This window comes from Talpa occidentalis, unplaced genomic scaffold, assembly GCF_014898055.3.
Source record: "Talpa occidentalis isolate TD23 unplaced genomic scaffold, MPIMG_talOcc4v2.1 talOcc4.6, whole genome shotgun sequence".
Taxonomy (NCBI): Eukaryota; Metazoa; Chordata; class Mammalia; order Eulipotyphla; family Talpidae; genus Talpa; species Talpa occidentalis.
This window is the reverse complement of record NW_023604972.1, coordinates 108,656,907-108,661,513: the sequence shown is the minus strand read 5'-3', so window position 1 is coordinate 108,661,513 and position 4,607 is coordinate 108,656,907. Positions and strand designations below refer to the sequence as shown.

At 39.3% G+C, this 4,607-nt stretch overlaps 1 non-coding gene across 1 annotated transcript; it reads left to right on the top strand.

Moving 5' to 3' along the window:
• The first annotated feature begins 1,564 nt into the window (after positions 1-1,564).
• On the top strand, positions 1,565-1,637 carry TRNAK-CUU (transfer RNA lysine (anticodon CUU)). The gene has a single exon. It is a non-coding gene; the product is annotated as a tRNA-Lys (tRNA).
• Positions 1,638-4,607: the final 2,970 nt, after the last annotated feature.

Genomic DNA, 4,607 nt, shown 5'->3' with positions numbered 1-4,607 from the left:
ACTGTTCAACAATTACTTTATTTTCTTATTATATTGTCATTCTTACAAAGAAGGATTCTATTCCCCAGACCATCAGGAATGAGGCCTACACAGTGTAACGTCAGTTATAGCCCATCCTGGTTTAGTCACACTCCAATTGTGGTTTTCGCTTATCCTATGCTTATCATTATAAGACTATAAACATTTTGCAGTTGCCTTATCCTTATCTATTTTTCACAATGTCTTGGTGACCTTATACTTTGCCCTGAATTTGGTGACTTTATAATTCTGTTTTTTCTAACCTACATTAATACAATTCTATTCTCCAATAGAAAATACTTTTCCTTTGATCAATTCTACTCAAAACCAAGAATTTGAACACTGGTTCTTCAGCTCCTCTCCCAAAGTACTGCTCCCAACCCCCACCCATACCCCAGAAGTGGACTTAACATCTCTCCTTTTTCTGTCTCATTGAATCCTCCCTTTTGAAAACTCCCAGGCTAGTACTTTTTTTTTTTAACTTAGATCACAGTTGGGCATGATGTGAATAGTATATTTAAAAGAAAATGAAATTGTGCTAGACAGAGTATATCAGTATGCTGTGCAAATAACAAGAATAATTTTTGGTGGAAACTTTAGTTTCAGCTATAACATATATACACTGAATATTATACATACATGTGAACTGGGTCATAACACAAAGTTTCCTATTGTGGTTAGTGGTGCTTTGAAAACCCAGTCACTATCAGGCCTAGCTTTTGATATGTTAAATGCAAGTAAAAAGGAGTTTGGGAAATCTTTTCATTCTCCAGGTTTGCAAGACAATTATCTTCCTAGAGAGGTCAAGAAAGTCAGCTTTTGAGTTGAAAGCTCATCAATGTCCTTTTTGGTGTAGCTTCTTTTGTATAATAGCCTTTGGCTCCTTTTGTGTAATAAGCCTCAAACCCAGGGGAGGAAGGCTGCAAAGAAGCATTAAGTTGCATCCTATAACATTGTAAAATAGCACCCAATTAAACATGCCAATTATGAGCCTGGGGCTTCCACATGGATTTGCAGGTGCTTAAGCAGAAAAGGCAGTTTTCTTTTTTATTGATCCAACACGTACTCTAGAGGATGAAGCAGTGATGGCTTGCAGATCACTTGGACAGCTGTGGGAGGGAATGCTAGTACCTGCACAACAGCAGTTTCTTTTTTTTAATATTTATTTATTTATGCATACAAGAACTGGGGTACAGGCCAGAGATGTGGGGGGTGAGAGGATTCATCAGAGACAGAGTGGGAAACAGAACAGGAAGACTGACTGAAATACACTGCTGTGGGGAGCAGTGGGCAAGACAAGAGAGGTTTGCTGTGCCGTGTGGGTTGCTCCCTGGCCAGCTGGGGATTGAACTCTGTGCTGCAGTGGCTGCAGATAACGTCATAGGTTGCATCTTAACCCCTTGCACCACCAGGGAGGCCCAATTTCTTTAACAAACTGGTTCAATCAAGTGGGTATGAATAAATACCGTAGTTCCCCTCTCTCATCCTTGGACTTCAACAGATGCACTTATCCAATTAGAATGTAATGATTTTTGTTGACTGTGGTGCCCGGCTAGCTCAGTCGGTAGAGCATGAGACTCTTAATCTCAGGGTCGTGGGTTCGAGCCCCACGTTGGGCGCCAAGCTCTTATAGCGCAGCCCCGATATTGAACGGGTTGCCTGGCTGTGGGTCCTCACCCACGCGCTTAAAAGGGACTTATTAATACTCCACTACAGGCATACACAAAAGGTTAATAAAAGGTTTATTTACAAGGGCAAAGGAAATAAGGAAAATGTACAACTCAGGGAGAAAATAGGGAAATAAAGTCTTTAATGCGTCCTACCTGATCCGCCAACCTGGAAACCCAAAGGCACTCTCAGAGCTGGCCAGACGCTGCGAGTTGGCGGAGCGCCAAAATGGGGGAACCCTCCAAAGCCCACATGTCTGGCTTTATACCAACCTGGCTGCTTAACCCCACCCTCAGGTCCCAGCCACCTTCCCTTTGGTGGTGATGGGATTTGGAGTTCCCAGTGTCTTTGGCTTTTGCCTGGGGTGGGGGTGGAGCCCACAAAGCCTGTACAGAATTAGCTTTAGGACATCCTTTTCCCCCCTAACAATATCATTAGTAGCCAGAACATCTTCTAGTATATAATCTATGTTCAAAAAATATCTGTTGAAAAAAAATTGCTGATTCAAAATGTATTTTTGCAAATATCTTTCAGCAAAATATTGTCCTAAAATCAACAACAGCAGAACATTCATTGTCCCTACATAGGGATTGAGTGTTAAACTGCCAAGGGTGCAAACCATAAGCTATATGACAGACTGTAGTGACCAAATTACTTCATAAGTACAGAATAGAGAAAGCCAAGTCAGAGTCCAAAGATTTAACACTTAGTCAAAACTTACACATCATGTCAAGTTTAAGAGATGGGGACTGAAGACTCAGTTATGGGCACGAAATGGATCAGGAACACAGAAGTAGGGCCCAGAGTGGTGTTTCCAAACACCACTGGGTACAGTTTCTTCACAGATCTTGGCATTTGGTTAGACTGATTGAGATATAGGATTGAAAGTAAAAATGGGGCATGAAGGTTTCAGTCCTTAAGGGTTGGAATGTGGGTGTCATAGCACAGCATCTGCTATAAAGAATCTTATATTTTTATAGGGATTTTGTTTTAATGATACTCTTGTTTGTTGCTAAGAATATAATTTTAAATAAAATTGGACATATGAGTGGGCTTTTGAACAAAGAAAAATTCAGGGCCTGAATAAAGCAGAAGAAATATGAATTTTTGACACATTTCTGGTTAAAATTTTAAGACTTTGTGCCCAAGTATCAGTATTATATGAGGGAAGAATAAGAATGATTAATGTAATTTACTTTGGGGAAAAGGAAAATCATATTTAAAAGAGTTTGAAACTCTTTGGGGGAGTGGTTGTTTTCTCCCGTAAACTCATTTCCTTTTTGAGTTTAGTTTTGGACACAATAAATTAGAAATGTCTATAAAAAAATTTCAAATTAAGAGGTCAAAGAGGCCATTGGTGATTGTCATCTAGTTCTCAGAAAGAGGTTAGAGTTGGAGTTAAAGAGTATGGAATCCACTGTGCTAATTGATTCCATAACTAACTAACTTGAATGCAAAGACTGCTTGTGGAATCATATAGAGAAAAGAGAATGGAGAATGGTAGGAAGAAATTTTCTCAAATTTAGGGTAAATGGAAAAAAGTGAAAGAATACAGATAAAATAGCACCAGTGATACTATCCAAGTAAAGGAATTTAATATCCAAGCTTTTTTTTCTCATTCACCCTCCCATAATTATGGCACATAGAGCCAACATTAATCAGCTCATTCAAGTTTCTTCCTTTTGCCCCCCTACCCCACTATTTCCATGTACACATATTTGTACTATTGCTGGTTGGGATCCCAAGAAAAAGCCTTTGAAATCCTGACATCTGCTTTATGATGTCTCTAGGGGGCTCGAGGGTGGGTGGTATTCAGAAGTGAGATCTGTGAAAGGTGAGAGGCATAGGATTAGACAGAGGAGAAGCTGAACTGTGGTGCAGTTTTGTTTTTTTTTTTAAGATTTATTTATTTATACAAGAGCTGGGGTACAGGCCAGAGGCGCGGGAGGGTGAGAAGAGTCACCAGAGACAGAGCAGGGAACAGAACAGGCAGACTGATTGAAATACACTGCTGAGGGGAGCAGTGGGCGAGATAGGAGAGGTCTGCCATGCCATGTGGGTACCTCAGCCGGGATCGAACCCACACTGCAGAGGCTGCGGACAGTTTCACAGTGCTGCACTCAACTGCCTGCATCACCAGGGGAGGCCCTGTGGTGTAGTTTTAACAGAGATTTTAGTTGACCCACAAAAGTTCTAAAGCCCCTCGGGGAAGTTTTATATTGAGGTATTATATAAATGCTTACCAAATTTTCAAGTGAAGGATGCATCCAAATATCTTTAATGTCTCCTGAGAATTAATTGTGCTATTAGGTATTCAATTTTGTCCTTGTTTTTATTTGCTGTTGCTTTCTTTTGTTTGTTGGTGATGGTTGTTTTGTTTTGAGCATTAGAAACCAGTATCTAAAATGTAATGCAAATTTCCTTACTTCTATACTCAAAAGATAAGAGGGTCAAGTCCTTGTATACCCATATCAACTGAGGGAGTGTAAATTTGGATGTAACTTCTTTAGCTCAAAATCATTTCTAGAGAAGAAACAGAGCTATGAGAAATTAAGCAGCCAACATGCTAGGCAGATGTAGATGTGTGTGTGTTTTAGTCCTAATGGGGCTGGAATTTAGAAGTCAGCACAGTTCTTTCACAATAGATGGTCATTTGTATCTTTTGGGTGTGTGTGTGTGTGTGTGTATTTAGTGAGTCAGTTTACTGATTAGTCAGTAAATATATTAGAAAAATGATTATTTTAACATCACCACTATTGGTCCAATTCTACCCTTAATCATACCATTTATTCTAAATAATGTACACCTGAAATTTATATAACTTTAAGTTATATTGGTATTATTTCAATAAAAATGAAATTATTAAAAAAATGATTACTGATGACAGACGTATTCTGGTGAGATACAAACATGGTAATGCC